Below are 26,629 nucleotides of genomic sequence, written 5' to 3'. Positions count from 1 at the left end.
TTAACGAATTTATATAAGAATGCAATAAATGGATAAAAATACATAAACTAAAATGGAACTATATATTTATCTATAAATTTATATGTATTTTTTATGTGTTTATAATTTCTCTACCACTTCGTTCAAACCTCTAGGGACCAGAGTATTCATACGAAATATCCAATACATTTCTCTGGATCTTAGCTTCTCCACTGATTTCTCCCTAATATTTTCTATGGGAATAACTCTTAAAAGGGAGGAATCTTGGGCATGGTGGGTACTAAAATGTCTGGACACGCTGTGTTTATCGAATCCTTTCTTAATATTGCTACGGTGCTTGTTAAGTCTTCCTCGTAGCGTGTTGATGGTTCTTCCTATGTATCTCAGCCCGCAAGGGCATTCCAACATATATATGACTTTTGTCACATCACAGGTCATATTTTGTTTTATCATATACTCTTCTCCATCAGGAAGTTGAATTTTCTTGGCACCATGTTGGATATTCGTACAGCATATACATCTTTTTTTCTTGCACTTATAAGCACCTCCTATTCCTTTCTCGTCATCTCCTCCTCTACTTTTTCTTTCTTTTCCATTCTTGGGGTATGACGGAGCGATAAGGTTTTTTAATGTTGCATTTTTCCGAAATATGCACAATGGTTTTGTGGTTAGTTGTTTTTCTAAAAATGGATCTTCTTTCAGGACTATCCAATTTTTCCTTAATATACCATTAATCTCTCCTGCATGGGCATTGTATTTTGTGGTGAAAGCTGCTTCATATCTCTCTCTCTCTTTTTTGGAATTTTTTACCTGTTTTGTTCTGTCTACTATTAGACTTCCCAAATTTAAAGCTTTAGATTTTTTCAACAGGAAAGTTCACACCACCGGAATAGATGGCAGAATACAAGTCAGAATAGGTATTACCTGAATAATCGTGGTAGATATAATGGGTATAGGAGTAATATAGGTACAACAAACACTAATATAGAAGAAAGAACACAACAGTATGGTAGAGTACGGCATGGAAATACAGGTAGAAATACAAACATTGAACAAGAGGATAACATGCAATTTGAAAGACAAGGAAGGAGAAGATACCAGTCTAATAGACAGGTGAGAGATAATAATACACAAACAGAAATGGGTTTGAATGTTTGTCGAACCAGAAACCACCATTATGAAGAAAGAAATATGGGAAAATATCTGGATGAAAATTGTGGAATGTTATATACAGTAGATACAACTGTATGTAGCGAGAGAGAACAGACCCCAGTTGTACGGGATAGGATCATACACCCCCTACAAAATAAGAATAATATGCGGGGTGGAGTACAAAGAGGAGAATTACTTACCCCTAGGGTGGATCGATGCGAAATAGAAAATTTATTATTACGATCTCCAATGGCAAATTCGCCACCGGATATGAATGAAATACTGGATTTGAGTATAAACAGGAGAGGTGAAGAGAATAGAAGATCATCAACGGGAGTAAGTAATAACCATAGCAATACAGCTCCTTTTTTAGGAGGAAGAGGACCCCTCACTCCAAAAGAACCGATAACGGCGTCATCCCCCAATCGGAGTCTGGGAGCTTCAAGACCAACCCCACCAAGGAGTACGACCGATATGCAACCACAAAGGATGATAAGTGCACCTCAGAGAGGGAGGACGAAAATACACCAATTTTATCAGCCGTTGCGAACAACTACAACCAAGACAAGAAATACAAGAGAAATCGGAGGGGTAAAAGAGGTGGTATCCGCAACACAAAGATCAACAACCGGACCAAACCATCCGGCGAAGAAGTAGTTTCTTTTGAGGAAGCCAGACAGAACGGCATATATAATATATCAAATCACAAACTCAGAAGAGATGAAATGGAGGTGCTGTTGAAGGGACTTTCATTCAGCCCAACCAAAGGAGCAAATTTATTCGAGTTATTTGTGGACCTAAATGCTTTTATAAGGAAGATCACACTCCAAAGGTTCTTCTCTATTCAGGAAGTGAAAAATATCGAGAATAAAAAAGTACAGGATGCCGGACCAATTGAGTTCAATCTAAATGACCCCATAACTACAGATCTGAAACAAAAAAGCAAGTTTTTTCCAGTAGAATCAAAGGGAGAATACGTGGAACTATTCTACAACAAAACTATGAAAGACTTTACAAAAATGTGTAGGGAAAATAAGCCCAAACATCATAACCTTACCAGGGCACAAAGAAATGTCTTGAAGAAATTGAAAGAGGAGAAGTCAATTGTCATAAAACAAGCAGACAAGGGGGGAGCGATTACAATAATGGACCATCAACAATACCACGAAGAAGCACTGCGAATTTTAGGGAAGGAGGGACAATATACTGAATTAAGAGAAGATCCAACGAAAGAAATTACTGGGGAGTTCTACGCATTAATACAGGAAGGACATAGAAATAATAGTATATGTAAAAAAGAGTATCTATATTTAAAAGAAACCCCCATTGGGATGCCATATTTTTACCATGCACCCAAGGTGCACAAGGATATACATCAGCCACCAGGTAGACCAATAGTGGCGGGCATGGAGTCTGTTACACACAGGCTATCAGAATACATAGACCGCCAACTACAAAAGTATGTAGTGGGCCTACCTTCGTACATCAAAGACTCAGGTCACCTATTGGAATTCATCAGAGGTATTAAATGGCAACCCACTTATTTATGGTGTAGTGTGGATGTAGAGTCACTCTACTCGAATATCGAACACAAAATTGGAGTAGAATCAGTGGAGGAGATATTGAAGGAAGATCTGCTTATGCCAGAACACCAAAGGCAGTTCATAGCCAAAAGCATCATGTTCATTTTACAAAATAATATTTTTATGTATGATAAAAAAATCTACAGACAAGATGTCGGTACCGCGATGGGGACGAAATGCGCCCCTACGTTCGCCAACTTGGTGATGGGAACGTTCGAAAAAGAAAGGTTTACGGATGAGCGGATAAAATTATATAAACGCTACATAGACGACCTCATCATAATTTGGGACGGAAGACAGGAAGATTTGATGGATTTTCTGGAGAACCTATCAACAAATGAATTTAATTTTAGGTTCACATACGAAATATCAGCGACAAGGATTATATACCTGGACCTAGTAATAGAAGGGAAGAACAACGAAGTTATTACGAAAACTCATTTTAAGAGAGTGGACGCTAATAGCTATTTGAATTTTAATAGCTGCCACCATAAGAGATGGAAGAAAAACGTCCCTTATGGCCAATTTCAGAGAATCAGAAAAAATTGTACAAAAATAGAAGATTATAACGAGCAAGCCAAAATACTAGAAAAAAGATTCAAGGAAAAGGGGTACCCAGAAACTTTAGTGAAGGCCGCATACAAGAAAGCTTTAAATTTGGGAAGTCTAATAGTAGACAGAACAAAACAGGTAAAAAATTCCAAAAAAGAGAGAGAGAGATATGAAGCAGCTTTCACCACAAAATACAATGCCCATGCAGGAGAGATTAATGGTATATTAAGGAAAAATTGGATAGTCCTGAAAGAAGATCCATTTTTAGAAAAACAACTAACCACAAAACCATTGTGCATATTTCGGAAAAATGCAACATTAAAAAACCTTATCGCTCCGTCATACCCCAAGAATGGAAAAGAAAGAAAAAGTAGAGGAGGAGATGACGAGAAAGGAATAGGAGGTGCTTATAAGTGCAAGAAAAAAAGATGTATATGCTGTACGAATATCCAACATGGTGCCAAGAAAATTCAACTTCCTGATGGAGAAGAGTATATGATAAAACAAAATATGACCTGTGATGTGACAAAAGTCATATATATGTTGGAATGCCCTTGCGGGCTGAGATACATAGGAAGAACCATCAACACGCTACGAGGAAGACTTAACAAGCACCGTAGCAATATTAAGAAAGGATTCGATAAACACAGCGTGTCCAGACATTTTAGTACCCACCATGCCCAAGATTCCTCCCTTTTAAGAGTTATTCCCATAGAAAATATTAGGGAGAAATCAGTGGAGAAGCTAAGATCCAGAGAAATGTATTGGATATTTCGTATGAATACTCTGGTCCCTAGAGGTTTGAACGAAGTGGTAGAGAAATTATAAACACATAAAAAATACATATAAATTTATAGATAAATATATAGTTCCATTTTAGTTTATGTATTTTTATCCATTTATTGCATTCTTATATAAATTCGTTAATTTATTGTCTTATACTAGATAAAAATATAATGAAAATAATGAGATCTTTTTAATATTTTTAATTTTTATATTTAACATCTATATATAATATTTATATTTATATTTATTATGTAATATATTTATGTTTGCATACAGTTTATTTACCGATAAGAGTTTATGAATGGAAAAAAATTTATAATATAATAGGGGTCTAATGTCTATTCGGATATTATATGTTATTTTATTTTTTAATTCATGTATTGCGTAATAATAACAAAACATTAGTTTTATACAGTGATGTTGGCCAGTAACATCCATCTGATTAATATATCCAGGAATGCGAGCGAGCCCGTCCATACTCCCGTTCTCACACAAGAAGCAGCGCCCGATGAGGTGACGTCACGGCCCCACGTGACTTAGTCAGCTGACACTTGCGGAGGAGGCGTGGCGCCGCTGGACGCTGTGAGGGAAGGAGGACGGAGCGAACCGCATGCAATGGAGGTATGTAATTTTTACTATAAATGTCTTGTATGTAGTATGTTGCCACACTTGATAAAGTCCCTTTTATGGGATGAAACGCGTTGTGGAGATTAAAAGTACTGATGCCATATTCCCGGAGCGCGGACCTATTTTGTTATAACGTGTATACACTTGAATCGAGCGGCTCTCGTTAGTGAGAGACGGAGGAGGACCGCGGCTCCCCAGCTGACTGGCCCAGCAGGACACCAGGGGATTTAAAGGCGCAGGAGTACATTTTTATATAGGAGAACTTGGACAAAGAGTGTCAGTGAGGACCCTAGTAAACAGGATTCTCACTGGGCACCGGGTGAGTGATATATTATTTATGCATTGATATCCAGTTATGTTTTCTCGGTACACTCAGGCAGCGCTATCCTAATTTTTTCTTGCATATATTACATTGTCATTTTGGGGTACTCTGTATTGTGGCTGTAGCAGAGCTGCGGTGGATATGATTATATACACAGCTGTATACACATCTATGCCCATTGTCATTTTGGGGTACTCTGTATTGTAGCTGTTGCAGAGCTGCGGTAGGTATCCACACTTCCTGCTCATCCAGCAACAGAATCCTGCAGATACTGCTCCCTGACTCCTCCCACATTAGTGATCACATGACAGTGACGTCATCACAGGTCCTGGAAGCTCACCGCTGTCCGACACTGCAGGTAGAGATCAGTGAGTTCTGATTGAGTCTAAAAGAGGAGCTTAGAAGACCAGAAAGAGGCAAGTATATTGGTTTCAGGGGGTGACAGTTACTACTGGGGCCACTGTGGAGGGGGGGACACTATTACTACTGGGGCCACTGTGGTGAGGGGGACACTATTACTACTGGGGCCACTGTGGTGAGGGGGACACTATTACTACTGGGGCCACTGTGGTGAGGGAGGACACTATTACTACTGGGGCCACTGTGGTGAGGGGGACACTATTACTACTGGGGCCACTGTGGTGAGGGGGACACTATTACTACTGGGGCCACTGTGGTGAGGCGGGGCACTATTACTACTGGGGCCACTGTGGTGAGGGGGGACACTATTACTACTGGGGCCACTGTGGTGAGGGGGACACTATTACTACTGGGGCCACTGTGGTGAGGGGGACACTATTACTACTGGGGCCACTGTGGTGAGGGAGGACACTATTACTACTGGGGCCACTGTGGTGAGGGGGACACTATTACTACTGGGGCCACTGTGGTGAGGGGGACACTATTACTACTGGGGCCACTGTGGTGAGGGGGGACACTATTACTACTGGGGCCACTGTGGTGAGGGTGATACTATTACTACTGGGGCCACTGTGGTGAGGGGGACACTATTACTACTGGGGCCACTGTGGTGAGGGGGACACTATTACTACTGGGGCCACTGTGGTGAGGGGGGGCGCTATTACTACTGGGGCCACTGTGGTGAGGGGGGGCGCTATTACTACTGGGGCCACTGTGGTGAGGGGGGGGGGGGCGCTATTACTACTGGGGCCACTGTGGTGAGGGAGGGCGCTATTACTACTGGGGCCACTGTGGTGAGGGAGGGCGCTATTACTACTGGGGCCACTGTGGTGAGGGAGGACACTATTACTACTGGGGCCACTGTGGTGAGGGAGGACACTATTACTACTGGGGCCACTGTGGTGAGGGGGACACTATTACTACTGGGGCCACTGTGGTGAGGGGGGACACTATTACTACTGGGGCCACTTTGGTGAGGGGGGACACTATTACTACTGGGGCCACTTTGGTGAGGGGGACACTATTACTACTGGGGCCACTTTGGTGAGGGGGACACTATTACTACTGGGGCCACTTTGGTGAGGGGGACACTATTACTACTGGGGCCACTTTGGTGAGGGGGACACTATTACTACTGGGGCCACTTTGGTGAGGGGGACACTATTACTACTGGGGCCACTGTGGTGAGGGGGACACTATTACTACTGGGGCCACTGTGGTGAGGGGGGGCGCTATTACTACTGGGGCCACTGTGGTGAGGGGGGGCGCTATTACTACTGGGGCCACTGTGGTGAGGGAGGGCGCTATTACTACTGGGGCCACTGTGGTGAGGGAGGACACTATTACTACTGGGGCCACTGTGGTGAGGGAGGACATTATTACCACTGGGGCCACTGTGGTGAGGGAGGACACTATTACTTCTGGGGTCACTGTTTCAGGGGGACACTCTTACTACTGGGGCCACTGTGGCGAGGGGGGACTATTACTACTGGGACCACTATGGTGAGTTGAGACTATTATTACTGGGGTCACTGTGGTGAGGGGGGACACTATTACTACTGGGGTCACTGTGGTGAGGGGGGACACTATTACTACTGGGGTCACTGTGGCGAGGGAGGACACTATTACTACTGGGGCCACTGTGGTGAGGGAGGACACTATTACTACTGGGGCCACTGGTGAGGGAGGACACTATTACTACTGGGGTCACTGTTGCGGGAGGACACTATTACTACTGGGGTCACTGTTGCGAGGGAGGACAGTATTATTCTGGGGTCACTGTGGCGAGGGAGGACACTATTACTACTGGGGCCACTGTGTTAAGGGGGACACTTACTACTGGGGCCACTGTGGTGAGGGGGGACACTATTACTACTGGGGCCACTTTGGTGAGGGGGACACTATTACTACTGGGGCCACTTTGGTGAGGGGGACACTATTACTACTGGGGCCACTGTGGTGAGGGGGACACTATTACTACTGGGGCCACTGTGGTGAGGGGGGGCGCTATTACTACTGGGGCCACTGTGGTGAGGGAGGACACTACTACTACTGGGGCCACTGTGGTGAGGGAGGACACTACTACTACTGGGGCCACAGTGGCGAGGGATGACATTACCACTGGGGCCACTGTGGTGAGGGAGGACACTATTACTTCTGGGGTCACTGTTTCAGGGGGACACTCTTACTACTGGGGCCACTGTGGCGAGGGGGGACACTCTTACTACTGGGGCCACTGTGGCGAGGGGGGACACTATTACTACTGGGACCACTATGGTGAGTTGAGACTATTACTGCTGGGGTCACTGTGGTGAGGGGGGACACTATTACTACTGGGGTCACTGTGGTGAGGGGGGACACTATTACTACTGGGGTCACTGTGGCGAGGGAGGACACTATTACTACTGGGGCCACTGTGGTGAGGGAGGACAGTATTATTCTGGGGTCACTGTGGCGAGGGAGGACACTATTACTACTGGGGTCACTGTGGTGGGAGGACACTATTACTACTGGGGTCACTGTGGCGAGGGAGGACACTATTACTACTGGGGCCACTGTGGTGAGGGGGACACTATTACTACTGGGGCCACTGTGGTGAGGGAGGACACTATTACTACTGGGGTCACTGTTGCGAGGGAGGACAGTATTATTCTGGGGTCACTGTGGCGAGGGAGGACACTATTACTACTGGGGCCACTGTGGTGGGAGGACACTATTACTACTGGGGTCACTGTTGCGAGGGAGGACAGTATTATTCTGGGGTCACTGTGGCGAGGGAGGACACTATTACTACTGGGGTCACTGTGGTGAGGAGGACACTATTACTACTGGGGCCACTGTGGTGAGGGGGACACTATTACTACTGGGGCCACTGTGGTGAGGGGGACACTATTACTACTGGGGCCACTGTGGCGAGGGAGTAGACTATTACTACTGGGGTCACTGTGGTGAGGGAGAACACTATTACCACTGGGGTCACTGTGGTGAGGGAGGACACTATTACTACTGGGGTCACTGTGGTGAGGGTGGACACTATTACTACTGAGAGACCATGGACACTGGGGTTCCACCTCACTGCCACAGCCAGATGCTTCAACTCTAGAGCTAAAAGCATTGGAGACAGCAGGCCACCCTGTCTAGTTCCGTTTGCTATTGAAAATGGGGGTGACGGGATCCCGTTAGTCCTCACCTATGCCCTAGGTCCATTGTAAAGGGCAAAAATCTTCCCTAACACGCCTGGCGTTGGGCCAATCTTCTCCAACAAGGCCCTTAGGAAACCCCAGTGTGCAGAGTCAAAGGCTTTTCAGCGTCTAAAGATACTATACATAGTGGGAATTCTGGTTTTTAACAGGAGGATCGTCTTATTGGTGTTGTCCCTCGCCTCTCGTTCCCCTACGAACCCCCTGATCTCCATGTACTAAAGTTGGCAGGATAGGACCTAGTTTATTTGCCATACCTTTAGAGAATAGCTTAATGTTTACGATTGGTCTATAACTAGCGCATATAGGTGGATCCTTTCACATAACTAATAAGTGTGGATAAAGACTGAGCCGGGAACGGGAAAGATGGAAATATACTACTGAATTCTTTTGTAATAAAATGTATTAGCTGTTCCTCAAAAGTTTTAGAAAAGTGGGACGTCACGACTTGAAGCAGGAACCTCTTGTACTGCAAGCACTAACCATTCTTGTTGATCTATCCAACTTGTGAACACTTTCCTTGTTCTCTGATCTGAGCTATCTAGCCAGTGCCTCCTGTTCCTGACCCCGCCTCTTGCCTTGATTGTATCTCCTATAAAAGCCTGGCTTTGCCATTCCCTCAATGTGTGATTATTGTGTTCCACCACTTGATCAAGCTCCTGTTCCTCCTGCTCCTCTACTGCATATCGATACCTGTTGCTGACCTTTGGCTTCCACTTGACTACAATTCCTGCCTCATCCTCTGTACTGCAACCGTGACCACCTGATAAAGACCCGGCTTCCTCCCAACTACTCTCAAGTCCGGCTAGGTTACTACACAATACAGTGCTGCTAAGACCTTATAATGGGTGTACCTGTCTGGACCCAGGCTCAATAAGCATATTTTTTGATTTGCTGTCTGTATTTGGTATATTTGTTTGTCCAGGAGAGCTCAAGTCTAGTAGTAATAAGATCATTCAGCCTGTTAGGGGATTGTTTGGCTTTATGAGCAACCTCTGAGTTTCATTTTAATTGGTAGATTAACCACTGCAGCGCAGTTCGAGTCAGAGTCGCGGTTCGATTCAGAACTCCCAACCATCCCCGCAATCTCTAAAAAATTGAGAGACCGGTGCATGATCCTGACCACACAATGCTTCCTATGGTAGAAGATATATGCCAAGTAAGGGCATGGTGGGTATATGACTGTAAGAATTGTGTGCATGCAAAAAGAATGTGTAGTCTTTATCCTGGGTGTGTAATATTCTCCATATGTCTACTGGCTGCGCATCATGGAGAAGTTGCTTAATAGCTTGGAAATGTAACTCTGGAAGGCAACCTTGTTTATATGAGGAGTCAATCTGTGAAACAAACATAAAATTAAAATCACCACCTATCAGCACAACTCTCTCAGGAAACTTAGTTTTCAGAGTATTAGGCTGCTCTGCTCTGTGTTAGGGAGATATATGTCGCAGATTATGAGATTCTTACCACCCATATGTGTTTTGAGAAAGATGTAGCGCCCCTCTGGATCCACCAAGTTGCCCATGACCTGATGCCTCAAAGATTTATGGATCATTATAGACACCACTGAACTTGGAGTGCGCGTTGGTACTATGGAACCACTCAGGATAATATTTGTCCGTGAGACCTCGTTCACACGGGCGACAAAGTTGTGCGATTTTTGTCGTGTTGCTGCAATGCTACAAATTGGATGTATGTGAAGCCCATGCTTTCCTATGGGTTAATTCACATGTGCGATGTGTTACCATGCGGCGGTTTCTGATCCTCCCGGAGCGGCGGTGTGCGGGGTCCCGTGGTCGGGGTGCGTCCCCCAGCTTGTTGTCCGGCTACCAGGGGCGCAGGTACCTGGGCGGCGCGGTGCTGGTGGTGCACCTGTGAGTGCAGCTGCTATGCACGAGCTCCCTTTTGTTGTGTTCTGTTGGGAGTTGGATGTCCTGTCTCCACCCCTGGGCAAAGGCTTTTGTTTAAAGGTTGGGCAGAGACTTGCAATCACTGCCAGTTATTGGTTTCCCTCAGTGTGCTAGCTAGTCTGCCTCTGTTGGTCTCCTGCCTCTGTCATCTTGTCTGCTATACTTTGCTATTATGCACCAGGTTTTTCTATCTGCCTCAGTTCTGCTTAGTATTGTTCGTGTTGGTTATTTACATCTGCCTCTTCTGTCGGTGTTCTACCCTTTCCGTACAGGTATGCCAGCGTCCCTTTTTCGGTCCCTAGTGAGAGTAGGGACCGCCACCCAGTTGCCCGCCTGGGGTTAGCCAGGAGTGGAGGCAAGTAGGCAGGGACAGGGGTTGTGGGTGAGATCTTGGGCACCCAGGCTGGCGTATCAAGGGTAGTATACCGTAACATAATAACTGGCGCTTAAAATTGCTCTCCAATGGAGGCCATGAGTACCCTCGCAAGTCAGTTGGAGGATTTAGTGGTCGAGATCCAAGACCTGTCTGGTCGTATGGTGGCCCAGGAGCAGCGGGAGTTAGTGCATGTTTCTACCGCCTCTTCTATTCCTGAGCACAAGTGTCCTCTTCCTGAGGTATTTTCAGGGGAGAGGAGCAAGTTTTTTGTTTTTCAGCAGGCATGTGGATTGTATTTTTGGATGTGGCCCTGCTCCTCCAGCTTAGAATCCCAGAAAGTTGGATTGATTATATCCTTACTTCAGGGTCCCCCCAGACATGGGCCTACTCCTTACCAAAGAGTTTGGCTTGCCTGCAACCAGTTGATTTGTTTTTTCGGGAACTTGGAGGTATTTTTGATGAGCCGGACCGTGCGGGGTTGGTGGTATCTCATCTCATGTCTCTACGTCAGGAGCAGCAGTGGGTAGAGGATTATTGCTCTAAATTTAGACAGTATGCAGGTGACACCTCTTGGAACGATAGCGCCCTTAAAGATGTGTTTTTGTTGTGTCTCTTTCTGACGCTGTCAAGGATCTACTCATTTCTCATTCTCCTTCCGTGACACTCATGATGCTATGGAATTAGCTGTTAAAGCTGACAGGGGGCTGAGATCTAGAAAAGAGGAATGTCAGGGCCGTAAGGCTAGGGAATCCAGCAGACCCGCTCCCACTTCTCCCATGCCGACTTCTGGTGCCGAGGCTATGGAAATGGACTAGTTAAGTCCCAAGGAATTGCAACGGTTCCGGGTGATTCATCATCTCTGCCTCTATTGTGGGAAAGCCGGGCATCGTGTAGCCACTTGTCCTCAGAAGTGTCTACAATATCAGACTGAACCGGCGGAAAACGTCAGATCCTAGGCGATTTTTGGGAGGATCGCTAGGATCACTGGTACTCCCTAAGTTGTTGGTGCCTTGTCAGATTGGTCTCCGGAATTTCATTCGGTCCAGTCAAGCTTTTATTGATTTGGGTGCTGCCGCCAATTTGATTAGTTTGTTTTGTCAGACCTCTGATGACTGAATTCTCGGCGTTAAAGATTCCCATTCGCTTCACTAGTATTGATTCTACCCCTCTGTCTGCAGGGGTTGTACAATGGAGGACTCTCATTTTACAGTTCACTGTGGGTGTTCTCCATTCTGAGAATCTGTCGTTCTTGGTAATGGAAAGGATTTCTGTTGATGCAGTGCTTGGTATGCCCTGGTCAGCACTCCTGTCATAGTCACTTAGCTACTAAATCCATGTGTTCGGCACATACCATACTTATTCCTGAGTATTTGTCCGATTTTTATGAAGTATTTTCCAAGAAACTGTCTGAGACTTTGCCTCCCCATAGGGAGTGGGACTGTGGTATTGATTTGATCCCCAACTGTCCCATCCCTAAGGGAGCCATTTTCAATTTGTCTGGGCGGGAGCACAAAGCCCTTAAGTCCTATATCTCACAGTCTCTGGCCAAACGACATATCAGGCCATCCAGGTCCCCTGCCGGGGCAGGTCTCTTCTTTGTAGAGAAGAAGGATGGGACATTGAGGCCTTGTGTGGATTATCGGGCTTTGAATAAAATTACAGTCAAGAACCAGTGCTCCTTGCCCCTGATTCCTGATTTATTGAGTCAGGTGGTAGGGGCCCACTGGTTTTCCAAATTGGACTTAAGGGGGGCTTACAGTTTAATTCACATCCGAAAGGGTGATGAGTGGAAAACTGCGTTCAACACCTCGTTCAGACATTTTGAATGTCTAGTCATGCCCTTCGGACTTTGTAATGCCCCTGCTGTGCTCCAGGGGTTTATATCTCCATGACATTCTGGTGTCCTCCCCAGACTGGGATTCACATGTGCGGCACCTGAGGCTGGTCCTCACCCGTTTGCGTGAGTACCAACTTTTTGTAAAGTTGGAGAAATGCATTTTTGGTACTAAACAAGTGTCTTTCCTTGGTTATGTGATTTCACCCACAAAGATTCAAATGGAGTCTGATAAAGTGGCAGCAATCTCCCAATGGGTCAGACCAGATAACCTCGGGGGCTGTATTGTCTTAGGAAGTCAGCGGGAGATCTGGGTATAATCCATGTGTGTTCTTCTCACGGAAGTTCAGTTCGGTGGAACGTAGCTACAACGTGGGTAATCGTGAGTTATTGGTGATTAAGTGGTCTCTAGAAGAGTGGCGTCATCATCTTGAGGGGGCAAGACATCCCATTACCACGTATACTGATCATAAAAACCTGGTATATCTCGCCAACGCTAAGAGACTGACAGCTCATCAAGCCAGGTGGGCTTTGTTTTTCTCCAGTTTTAACCTCGTCGTTACATATATTCCAGGGGAGAAGAACGTGAAGGCAGACGCCCTCTCACAGAGTTTTGGTTTGCCGGAAAGTGAGACAGTGGCTCCCGAGAATATCCTGGCACCTGGGGTGGTGGCAGCTATAGAATCTGATCTCGTTCCTCATCTACAAAATTGCCAGCAGGACGCTCCCTCGGGGGTGCCGGAGGGCAGATGGTTTGTGCCAGAGACCTTGCGTCTTAGAGTCATTGAAGAGTCTCACTCATCTGTTCTCGCATGCCATTCAGGGGACTCTGGATCTTTGTACTAGACAATACTGGTGGCCAGGCATGTCTCTGGAGATATGCGACTTTAAGGGATGCTCTGTCTGTGCACGCAATAAAAGTCGTCGTCTGAAGGGGCCTCTGAGACGTTACCGGTGTCTTCTCATCCGTGGTCGCATTTAACGGTAGATTTTATCACCGATCTCAGAAGTGCACCACTATCCTAGTTGTTGTAGACCGTTTCTCAAAATTGGCACATTTCGTGGCCTTAAAGAAGCTACCTTCTGCAAAAGAATTTTACAAGATTTTTGTAAAAGAAATCATTCAACTACATGGGGTTCCCGAGAACATCGTATCTGATCGCGGTGTTCAGTTTGTTTCACAATTTTGGCGAGCCTTCTGTAGAAACCTGGGAACGTCGCTTTCCTTCTCGTCAGCATTCCACCTGCAAACTAATGGTCAGACTGAGCAGAAGAACCAGGATTTAGTGCAATATTTACGGTTGTTTGCTGGCGAAAAGGCTCATCAGTGGGCAGAATTCCTGCCGTTCGCAGAGTTTGTGCTAAACAACCGTACTTGTTCTTCCACTGGGGAATCTCCATTCCTTTGCGTATATGGTCAGCATCCTCGCTTCCTTACAGCTATTTCTACTCCGTCTGCCTGTCCTGCAGCTGATGTCGCCACAGATGCGCTGCAGGGGGTATGGAAAGAAGTACAGAAGAACCTGGAAGCAACAGAGTCTGTCAGTATCTAAACCTTACAGGATGGGACAGAAGGTATATTTTGTCTTCTAGAAATCTCAAAATGAAGGTTCCGTCTTTGAAACTGGCGCCGCGTTATGTGGGTCCCTTTGTCATCACACGTGTAGTATATCCGCTTGCTTATGAATAGAGATGAGCGAGCATACTCAATAAGGGCAATTACTCGATCGAGCATTGCCCTTAGCGAGTACCTGCCTGCTCGGGAGCAAAGATTCGGCTGCCGGCGGGGAGTGGCAGGGGAGAGCGGGGAGGAACGGAGGGGAGATCTCTCTCTCCCTCTCTTCCCCCCTGCTCGCCCCGCTCATGGCCGCAACTCACCTGTCACCCCCGCTGGCAACCGAGCCTTTTCTTCCAAGCAGGCAGGTACTCGCTAAGGACAATGCTTGATCGAGCAATTGTCCTTAGTGAGTATGCTCGCTCATCTCTACTTATGAACTTGATTTGCCAGCTACATGAAGGGTTCACAGGGTTTTTATTGTCATTATTGAAACCTTTTGTCTGTTCGGTGAGTAAAGGCAGAAAAGAAAAGTAAGTAAAAAAAAATATAATAAATAAAAATAAATTCAGCTAACTGTACTAAGGCTAGGTCCAGTACTTTAAACACGGTTTACAATATTACGACTAGCTATTCGGTTTTCCCTGCCCTAACAATAGAAATAACTAATAAAGAAACCTAAAACCATTCAACCCACCTACATTGTTGCCTGCACTTTGTGCGAGCTTCGGGAAGCCAAGAGCAATGCTGTCAGCCCCTCTTCTCTCCTTAATCAGCTCTGCTAGAATTCCTCCAGGTGAGAGTAGTGCCTCCTGCTCTTCTCCTGACCTCTGCCCGCCATTATCTCTCCTAATCCTGTTACAGCTGCGGATGCTGCTGAGGTGAGTCCATGTGGCACTGACATTTCGTCCTCTCCTTTGGACAAATACCCTCTGGAAGAAGTTTCTGCTGTGTTCGAAAGGCCAGTCTGCTTCCCCATGCTAGATATTCAGTCAGATTCTGGTCTGGAATCTGTTGATCTACTGTATGGCAAAGATCTCTCAGAGCTCACAGACCCAAGTCCTCACGGCTCGATGACCAAGCCATGCCCCCCAGGGGACTCAATTATAAGAGGGACTGGCACATCGAGGCACATCACGGATTGGGTTGACAGATTACTGGGAGAAGCAGGTGAGGATCCAGCGGTCATGGTACACGGCACCAATGACAAAGTTAGAGGTCACTGGAGGACCCTCAAAAATGTTTTCAGGGATCTAGGTTCTAAGCTCAGGGCAAGGTCCTCCAAAGTAGTTTTCTCGGAAATACTACCTGTACCACAAGCCATACCAAAAAGGCAGCAGGAGATTAGGGAGGTCAACAAGTGGCTCCAGAGTTGATATAAGCTAGAGGGGTTTGGGTTCCTGGAGAACTGAGCTAACTTTGCTGTCAGCTACAGGCTCTACCATAGTGACAGGATACATCTCAATGGGGAGGGTACAGCTATGCTGGGGAAGAAGATGGTTAGAAGGTTGGAGGAGTGTTTACACTAGTGACTCGGGGGAGGGCAAAAAGAGAAATAGGGGGGGTAAGACTGTGTAGACAGTGTACACAGGATGCGTTTCCACTCGGTAAGGAGTCTTGATCACTTGATTATGGGGGTTACATCACTCCCTTAAATATTTAAATAATTAAAAACAATACAAAACAGCTGCCTTATTTAATTCTATATGAACTTAAACCCAGATTCTAATACGGCAAACCTGTTCTAAACTAATTCTGCATATAGTATAATATGATATAGTATGATATAGCATAATTCATATAGCATAATAATCAATATATTTTCATCAATATATATACTACTAGCTGATATACCCGGCATCGCCCAAGTTAATTTGCTACTGGTGTTTATCTGGTGTTCACACGGAAAATCTTATGAAGTCGTGATTACTTTAGAGATACCGGGAAAAAAATATGTTCACCATTTTGCATAGTTCTCTGCGTTACCCAGAAAACACCATGTGGAGGTAACCATGCGACGTTTCCTTTATATAAAATGACATTGGTAAGTGAGAGAATTTGATTCCCTACGTAAAATTTCGACGCTAATTCTTTTGCGCTCAGAATTGAATAATGAAGTTGGGATCCATTAACTTTTCCTATTTATGACATAATCAATGCCCGTGCCAAATTTCACGTTCTATGACACCAAAAAGGGAGAGAATTAGATTACATACGTAAAATTTGGACGCTAATTGTTTTGTGCTTAGAATTGAATAATCGAGTTGGGACCCATTAGTTTTTCATATTTATGACACAATCAATGGCCGTGCCAAATTTCAAGTTTCTATGACATCGGGAAGTGAGAGAATTAGATTTTGTACGTAAAATGTGGACGCTAATTCTTTTGCGCTTAGAATTGAACAATCAAGGTGGGACCCATTAGCTTTTCCTATTTATGACATAATCAATGCCCGTTTCAAATTTCATGTTTCTATGACATTGGAAAGTGAGAGAATTACATTCCGTACGTACAATTTGGACGCTAATTCTTTTGCGCTTAGAATTGAACAATCAAGGTGGGACCCATTAACTTTTCCTATTCATGACATAATCAATGCTCGTGCCAAATTTCAAGTTTCTATTACACCAAGAAGTGAATTAGATTCTGTATGTAAAATGTGGACACTAACTCTTTTGCACTTAGAATTGAATAATCGAGTTGGGACCCATTAGCTTTTTCTATTTATGACATAATCAATGCCTGTGCAAAATTTCACGTTTCTATGACACCGGGAAGTGAGAGAATTAGATTTTGTACGTAAAATGTGGAAGCTTATTCTTTTGCACTTAGAATTGAACAATCGAGATGGGACCCATTAACTTTTCCTATTTATGACATAATCAATGCCCGTTCCAAATTTCATGTTTCTATGACACCGGAAAGTGAGAGAATTACATTCCGTACGTAAAATTTGGACGCTAATTCTTTTGCGCATAGAATTGAACAATCGAGGTAGGACCCATTAACTTTTCCTATTTATGACATAATCAATGCTCATGCCAAATTTCAAGTTTCTATTACACCAAGAAGTGAGAGAATTAGATTCCGTACGTACAATTTGGACGCTAGTTCTTTTGCGCTAGAATTGAATAATCGAGTTGGGATCCATTAACTTTTCCTATTTATGACATAATCAATGCCTGTTCCAAATTTCACGTTTCTATGACACGGGAAAGTGAGAGATTTAGATTCCGTACGTAAAATGTGAGCGCTAATTCTTTTGCGCTTAGAATTAAATAATCGAGTTGGGATCCATTAGCTTTTCCTATTTATGACATAATCAATGCTCATGCCAAATTTCATGTTTCTATGACATTGGGAAGTGAGAGATTTAGATTATGTACGTAAAATTTCGACGCTAATTATTTTGCGCTAGAATTGAATAATCGAGTTGGGACCCATTAACTTTTCCTATTTATGACATAATCAATGCCCGTTCCAAATTTCACGTTTCTATGACACGGGAAAGTGAGAGATTTAGATTCCGTACGTAAAATTTGAGCGCTAATTCTTTTGCGCTTAGAATTAAATAATCGAGTTGGGACCCATTAGCTTTTTCTATTTATGACATAATCAATGCCTGTGCAAAATTTCACGTTTCTATGACACCGGGAAGTGAGAGAATTAGATTGTGTACGTAAAATGTGGAAGCTTATTCTTTTGCACTTAGAATTGAACAATCGAGATGGGACCCATTAACTTTTCCTATTTATGACATAATCAATGCCCGTTCCAAATTTCATGTTTCTATGACACCGGAAAGTGAGAGAATTACATTCCGTACGTAAAATTTGGACGCTAATTCTTTTGCGCATAGAATTGAATAATCGAGTTGGGACCCATTAACTTTTCCTATTTATGACATAATCAATGCTCATGCCAAATTTCAAGTTTCTATTACACCAAGAAGCGAGAGAATTAGATTCCGTACGTACAATTTGGACGCTAGTTCTTTTGTGCTAGAATTGAATAATCGAGTTGGGATCCATTAACTTTTCCTATTTATGACATAATCAATGCCCGTTCCAAATTTCACGTTTCTATGACACGGGAAAGTGAGAGATTTAGATTCCGTACGTAAAATTTGAGCGCTAATTCTTTTGCGCTTAGAATTAAATCGAGTTGGGATCCATTAGCTTTTCCTATTTATGACATAATCAATGCTCGTGCCAAATTTCATGTTTCTATGACATTGGGAAGTGAGAGATTTAGATTATGTACGTAAAATTTCGACGCTAATTATTTTGCGCTAGAATTGAATAATCGAGTTGGGACCCATTAACTTTTCCTATTTATGACATAATCAATGCCCGTGCCAAATTTCACGTTTCTATGACACTGGAAGGTGAGAGATTTAGATTCCGTACGTAAAATTTGGACGCTAATTCTTTTGCGCTTAGAATTAAATAATCGATTTGGGACCCATTAACTTTTCCTATTTATGACATATTCAATGCTCGTGATAATAAACCTGAGATAATAAACCAAACCAAAGTATGGGAACTATATCCCTATATAAACAACACAGAAACGGGACCTGTCTAAACACAGGCAATTCATCCTGACAGGGACATACCTGACCTTGTACATCGGCCCTTAGTTAACCATATGTTGAACAGGGGAATAACCTAAAAAACAATACAGAAATGAAAAGAATCGCAGACTTGGCTTTGAGATGCAGTAGGCAAAGGAGAGATCCAGGACTAAGCACTGACTGCAACCACAGTCAGGGCAGACTGGAGATTCTACAGCAATTCAGCTCCATATCAGGCCAAGCTAAATAGCCCTGATAATTACCCACAGGTGTGACTAAGCACGTCTCACCTAATGCCACACCCACTGGAGCCAAAAGATGGCGAACCACCTGCACCAGACTATCAGCAAGGCAGCAATCCCAGAACCTCTGCAACAGTCCTTTAGAACTTGTTTGGACAGTTTAGGGTATAATGTCCCGACCTTCCACAATAAAGTCACAGATTTTCAGCACAATGCCTTATTTTTTCAGAGGTGGAAAGGTGATTGTGGATGACCTAGAACTGCATCGGTTCTGGTGTGGTTTCGTGGGACTCAATGTGGTTTGACTGAAGGAGTAAGGGGTTTTGGTGCACAGACCCCGCAGTCTCTCTTTTCACCACTCAGAAAGTCTCTAGTCAATTCGAATGCACAGCTGAATGAAATCTTCCAGGTTATGAAGCGTCTCCACTCTGACAAGTTTTCCTTTACCCATAATCCCCAGCAGAAGTGTTGATAAACAATACCTTTTATCAGTCACTGGTAATCAAGGGGGGGGGGGGCTGCATCTGAAAACAGATTCAGCATAGATTTAGGAAACCTCAGTATTGGCGACGATCTCCTGCTAATTTCACGAGCAGTGGCATGGGGATGTCTGGGGCTGAATTGCGCATCCCCAGGAGTTGCCTCTTTGATCCCTCAATCTCTCGTTGCATACTAACAAACTTTTTCTGGTAGGAGGCACAAAAATCCTGGAGCTCCGTAATCTGTTTTCTTAGCGTGGCTACATGTTTATTTTGTAGTGGTTTTAGGCACTGAGATGAATCCTCAGATGCATTAGCCATGGGTCTGGAGAGTAGTCAGGGACCAAGCAGGAGTCAGCAACAGGAGGTCTCTGTTTACAGTACAGATGGATGAGATGGGTAACATAGTAAGATGGGAAGCCAGGGGTCTGAAACTTGAGGTCTCGGTTTGCAGTACAGATGGATGAGGCAGGTAATATAGTCAGATGGTAAGCCAGAAGTCGGTATCAGGAGGTCTTGTCATGACAGCAGAGGAGCAGGCAGAAGTGAAGCTTGATCAATCAAGGCTGTTGAGCAGAATAATTATGCAAGGAGTGGGTGGAAAGGCAAGGCTTTACAAGAAGTCCTAATTAGCAGCAAGATGAAGTCAAAGAGGCAGGAACAAGATCAAAAGCAATAAAGAGGTAGAAAGGATTCGGCAAGGAAGATTATCCAGAGAGCAATATCCAAGGAAGATTATTCAGTTGAGTGATATGCTTGACAGTATCAGCCATCGTGTCCTTTGGCGGCCCAGTCTTCTATTGTCATTGATCTCTCCAAGCATTATAGATTTTCAAGCGACTTTGCAAACGTGACTCTGGGCATCTTGCCCTCCAGTGATATATCAGGTCTTATACAAGTCAGGGCTTCTCTGTCACTCTTACTGTCCAGGGTATACACAGCAGCTTTCGCCAGCACCACCACAGTACACATACAGTACAGGAGCGTGTACATTACACACATACAGCTCTGCTACATCCACAATACACATACAGTACAGGAGCGTGTACATTACACACATACAGCTCTACTACATCCACAATACACATACAGTACAGGAGCGTGTACATTACACACATACAGCTCTGCTACATCCACAATACACATACAGTACAGGGGCGTGTACATTACACACATACAGCTCTGCTACATCCACAATACACATACAGTACAGGAGCGTGTACATTACACACATACAGCTCTGCTACATCCACAATACACATACAGTACAGGAGCGTGTACATTACACACATACAGCTCTGCTACATCCACAATACACATACAGTACAGGAGCGTGTACATTACACACATACAGCTCTGCTACATCCACAATACACATACAGTACAGGAGCGTGTACATTACACACATACAGCTCTGCTACATCCACTTTTTTATATATTTATGTTCTATATACATTGTGCATTTATTCACTATTGACTATATACATTGGGGACTTGAACTCCCATCTTCTGTCTTGGAGACGGGCACCTTAGTTGATGTGCTATAGCTGTGCACATACAAACAAGCGAGTCAGATAACATCTACCTTTTTGGGCTGTACACTTCTGAATCACTCCCTCTTTGGGAGACATGCTGGAGGGTGTGTTCTTTGGAGTCATGTGATACATCAGGCGCTCCGTGATAGGTTGTTTAGGAGACTATTTAAACACGGTCAGTCATTGTTACCGTGCCCCCATCAGAAAGCAGATGCAAAATGTGCTGGGGCTCAGGATACAGGGCGGGCTGGCAGGTGGTGACAGCTTTGTATTTCTGCTTTGTGTCATCAGTCTGTCCTAATTTATTGCCTTGCTTATATTATATATGACTCAGCAGATCCACTATGGTATATATTGTTATCCTATTTATATCGGGAATGACTTGTTATTCCACTGTTCAGTCCTGTTCCTGTCATCCAGATGCTCTTCTCCCACTATATATAGGTGTGTGTGTGTGTATATATATATATATATGTTTGTAACTATTAGTCTGTCTTGTAATAAAGTCTATCTAATGTAATTATTCTAAGCTCTATGTGGATCCATTCTTGTGTTCTCTATCCACAATACACAGTAAACCCCGAGTCCTGCAGACACTGAGCCCCTCTGGTCATGTGATCATTGACTCCTCCCACACCAGTGATCACATGACAGTGACATCATCACAGGTCCTGGAAGCTTATGGCTGTCCGGCTCTGAGGCTGGAGATCTGTGGGAGTCCTGATTGAGTGGAGCAGAGGAGCAGCGGAGCTTAGAAGATAAGCAAGAGGTAAGTATAATGGTTTCAGGGGGTCACTATTACTACTGGGGCTGCTGATGGTGACACTATTGCTTCTGGGGCCACCATGGGGGGCCCTATTGCTGCTGGCACACTGTGGGGCAAGCCCCATTGCTGCTGATTAGACCAGAGATTAGAGCTGCAGGAAGATCATTTGCATATTCCCTATGCATTCTGGGAAGAGCAAAGAATCACTGCAAGTGGGAAGATTGCTGGGATTGGCCAGGTCTAGCTACTCGGAAAACATCGCCAGACCAGAGATTGGAGCTGCAGGAAGATCATTTTCATATTCTTTGTGCATTCTGTGATGAGAAAGCATTGCTGGGATTAGCCAGGTCTAGCTGCTTGGAGTACATCGCCAAACCAGAGAATGGAGCTGCAGGAAGATCATATGCATATTCCCTGTGCATTCTGGGAAGAGCAAAGAATCACTGTAAGTGTGAAGATTGCTGGGTTTAGCTGCTTGGAGAATATCACCAGACCGTGTGCCATTAGGTGCGCAAAGTTGTACACTTGGTAGTATCTTATAGGTTATATACCTTCATTACAATTTTTGACTTTTAGAAGTTCGGAAGTGACATCAACTGACAACATGGAAAAGGAGAGGAGCCACATGGTGAGCTGCAACGTATGCTATATGTTTACAGACCTACCAGAGGAAAAGCTAAACTTCACCTGCCAGAAATGCAAGCTTGTGTCTCTACCGGAGAAAAAGGTGCAGAGTCTTCAGGAGAGAATAGCTACACTAAAACTTATTAAGGAAGGTGAGGATTTCCTTGACAGAGCAGAAGAAAGTCTTCAAAATGTTGAAAGAAAAGAAATGTCCAATGTACCTGCAGAAGCCGAGGAATGGAAGCATGTAACCCAAAGAAGCAGGAAGATCAGGAGTCAGCCAGCACCCATACTGCTTGGGAACAAGTACAAGATTTCCAAGCAGAAAGAGGTACATCAAGAAATGACTCTACCCACAAAGAACTGTGCAGTAAGCACACAGAGTCCTCTTGAAGGGAGAAAAAGAAGTGCTGTTGTGAAAAAGAAAAGGAGAGTGGTGGTTACAGGGGATTCCCTATTGAGAGGAACAGAGACTGCTGTCTGCAGACCTGACACCTCAGGAGAGGTGCGCTGTCTTCTAGGGGCACAAATCAAAGAGGTGTCTAAAAAGCTGTCAAGACTCTTCTGTCCTACAGAACACCACCAATTCCTCCTAATACATGTGGGGACTAATGACACTGCAAAAAAGGAACTTACAACTATCTGCAGAGACTTTGAAGACTTCGGAAAGAAGGTGAAGAAACTAGGCGTACAGGTGCTTTTCTCATCCACCCTCCCAGTGGATAGCCATGGAATAAGAAGATGAAATAGGAGGTGAACTGGCTATGTCGATGGTGCCGTCAGCAACTATTTGGATTTATAGACCCTAGAGTGAATTACCTATATGATGGACTGCCTGCTAGAGACGGGTTGTACCTTTCAAAAACAGGTAAGCATCTATTTGGTGGGCGCCTTGCTTCACTCATCAGGAGAGCTTTAATCTAGAACAATATGGTAAGGGAAGTGAAAGGCCAGGTAAATAAAACATTTGAGAACCTCGCTTTTACAAGTGAAAAAAAAAAAAGAACAAAGACAAAAAATTCAGAAGAAAGTAGAGAAGCAAGAGACATCGATCACAAACTAACATGTTTTAACACAAATGCACAGAACATGGGAAAAAAACAAGGAGAATTAGAGCTCCTCACACAGGAAGAGAAGTATGATGTCATAGGCATCAAGGAAACTTGGTGGAATGATACACATGATTGGAATACAAGGCTTGAAGGATGCAACTTATTTATAAGAAACAGACCTAAAAAAGGGGAGAAGGTATTGCATTGTATGTTAGCAAAACATTCATCTCAGAGATTCAAGCTTCAAAGTAAGATAATTCTGTGGAAACTGTTTGGGTAAGAATACAAGGAGAGAACAACAGAACGGACACCACTGTAGGCATTTACTATAGGCCGCCTGGACAAGCAGAAGATATGGAGGAACTCTTTCTACAGCAGATGGCCAAGCTCTCAAAAAAGCATGACATAGTGATCATGGGGGATTTTACCGATCCAGACATTTGTTGGGAATCTCTCTCAGGTAAAAGTAATGGATCCAACAAATTCTCATCTGCTCTTGCTGACATCTTAATCTTCCAAAAGGTCGAAGAGAAAACGAGGGGATCTGCTATCTTGGACCTAATTCTTACCAACATGGAGGGAATGGTTGAGGAAGTACGGGTGGCTGGGACCTTAGGAGGCAGTGATCATGATATCCTTGAATTTTGGATAAAAAGGGGAGGAAGACCTGAGAAGACTCAGACCTCATGGTTGGATTTCAGAAAGGCAGATTTTAATGAAGTCAGAAAGAGGGCAGGGAGAATCCAATGACTGGATGTTCTTAAGGACAGAAATGTCCAAGAAGGTTGGAAAATATAGCGAAATAAGATTCTCAAAGCACAATCGTTAACAATTCCTAAGAGAAGGAAGCATTTAAAGAGACCAGGATGAATGAACACAGAACTTGCGCTCATGTTAAAAAGCAAGAAAGATATGTTTATCAAATGGATAGAGGGGGGAATATCTAAAGAAGAACACAATGCGATCTGCAGAAACTGTAGGACAAGTGTCTGAAAAGCTAAAGCTAATAATGAATTGAGGTTTGCAACAGAGGCCAAAAGCAATAAAAAAGGATTTTGGGGGTATGTCAAAAGCAAAAGAAAAGTCAAAGATGCTATTGAATGCTTACAAGATTAAAATGATGAATGATGTTGAGAAGGCCGAACTTTTAAATTCCTATTTTGTATCTGTTTTCTCTCGTAAAGTAGATGGAACATCAACTGATCTTCCCTGTGCTATTGGGGAAATAAAAGAATGCAGGCTATCTATAAGCAGAGAGATGGTGAGGGAGCAGTTAGATAACTTAAATCAATTCAAGTCTCAAGGTCCAGATGAATTACAACCTATAACACTATGGCAAATTGTTGTCCCTATCTTCAAGAAAAGGAAGAAGCTGGATCCAGGAAACTACAGGCCTGTGAGCCCGACTTCTATACTGGTAAAGATCTTTGAACAAATTATTAAACAGCATGTATGCAAGTACTTGGTTGAAAATGGAGTAATTAACCAGAGCCAGCATGGGTTTGTAACAAACAAGTCATGCCAGACGAATCCAATTTCTTTCTATGACAGAATCACCCACTGGGTTGATCAGGGAAATGCAGTTGATATACTATATTTTGACCTTAGTAAAGCATTTGACAAAGTATCTCATACCATACTTATTGAAAAAAATGACCAAATATGGGATTGACAAGGCAACTGTTATGTAGATTCACAACTGGCTGAGTGATCGTACTCAAAAAGTGGTCCTAAATGGCTGCAGATTCAAGTGGAAGAATGTATCAAGTGGGGTACCACAAGGCTCTGTCCTAGACTCAGTGTTGTTCAACATGCTTAAATGATCTGGAGGAAGGAATTGATGGGAAACTGATCAACTTTGCTGATGATACAAATCTAGGAGGGATAGCTAACACTAGGGAAGAGAGAGAGAGTATTCAAAGGGATCAGGAAAAGTTTGAACAGTGGGTGGCGACTATGCAAAGTCCTACATCTGGGCAAGAAAAATGAAAAAAAGCACTTACAGAATGGGAGGAATTGGGCTAAACAGCAGCAATGTGAAAAAGACTTGGGTATACTAATAGATCATAGACTGAACATGAGTCAACAATGTGATGCAGCAGCCAAAAAGGCAAACACAATTGTGGGATGTATTAAGAGAAGCATAGAGTCTAGATCACGTGAAGTTATTATCCTCCTCTACTGTTCCTTAGTCAGACCTCATCTGGAATACTGGGTCCAGTTCTGGGCACCCCACTTTAAAAGAGACATGGACAAACTGGAGCAAGTGCAAATAACGGTTACCAAGATGGTGAGTGGTCTGCAAATCCTGTCCTACGAGGAACGGTTAAAGGATCTGGGAATGTTTAGCTTGAAGAAGAGAAGGCTGAGAGGACTCTTAATAGCTGTCTGCAAATATCTGAAGGGCTGTCACAGTGCAGTGGGATCAGCCCTATTATCATTCGCATAAGGAAAGACTAGAAGCAATGGGATAAAACTTAAAAGGAGGAGACACATATTGGAAAAAAACTTTCTCATAGTGAATGGAACAGGTTGCCATGGTAGGTGGTGAGTTCTCTTTCAGTTGAAGTGTTCAAACGAAGGCTGGACAAATATCTTTCTGGGATGATTTAATAAATCCTGCACTGAACAGGGGGTTGGATCTGATGACTCTGGAGGTCCCTTCCAACTCTACCGTTCTGTGATTCTATGCTGGGGCCGCTGTAGCGGAGCCCTATTGGTGCTGGGGTCACTGTGGGGGAACCCTATTGCTGCTGGGGCCGCTGCTGAGGTTTCAGCCAGTTGGGGAGGATTATTATTCATAGTCCTCAATCAGGGATACACACAGGTCTCTACATGCACAACACACACATACAGCTCTGCTGCCTCCGCAATACACATACAGTACAGGAGCATGTAAATTACACACATAGAGCTCTGCTACATCCACAATACACATACAGTACAGGAGCGTGTACACTACACACATACAGCTCTGCTATATCCACAATACACATACAGTACAGGAGCGTGTACATTACACACATACAGCTCTACTACATCCACAATACACATACAG

General features: G+C 43.9%; 1 protein-coding gene across 1 annotated transcript in view; it reads left to right on the top strand.

Annotated features, from left to right (window-relative positions):
- LOC136628997 (oocyte zinc finger protein XlCOF6-like) overlaps positions 1–26,629 on the top strand; it is a 169,789-nt gene that overhangs the window by 101,008 nt on the left and 42,152 nt on the right. The window lies entirely within an intron of this gene.

Source organism: Eleutherodactylus coqui, chromosome 5 (assembly GCF_035609145.1).
Source record: "Eleutherodactylus coqui strain aEleCoq1 chromosome 5, aEleCoq1.hap1, whole genome shotgun sequence".
Taxonomy (NCBI): Eukaryota; Metazoa; Chordata; class Amphibia; order Anura; family Eleutherodactylidae; genus Eleutherodactylus; species Eleutherodactylus coqui.
Note: the sequence above shows the minus strand (reverse complement) of the source record. Positions and strands in the feature narration are given on the sequence as shown.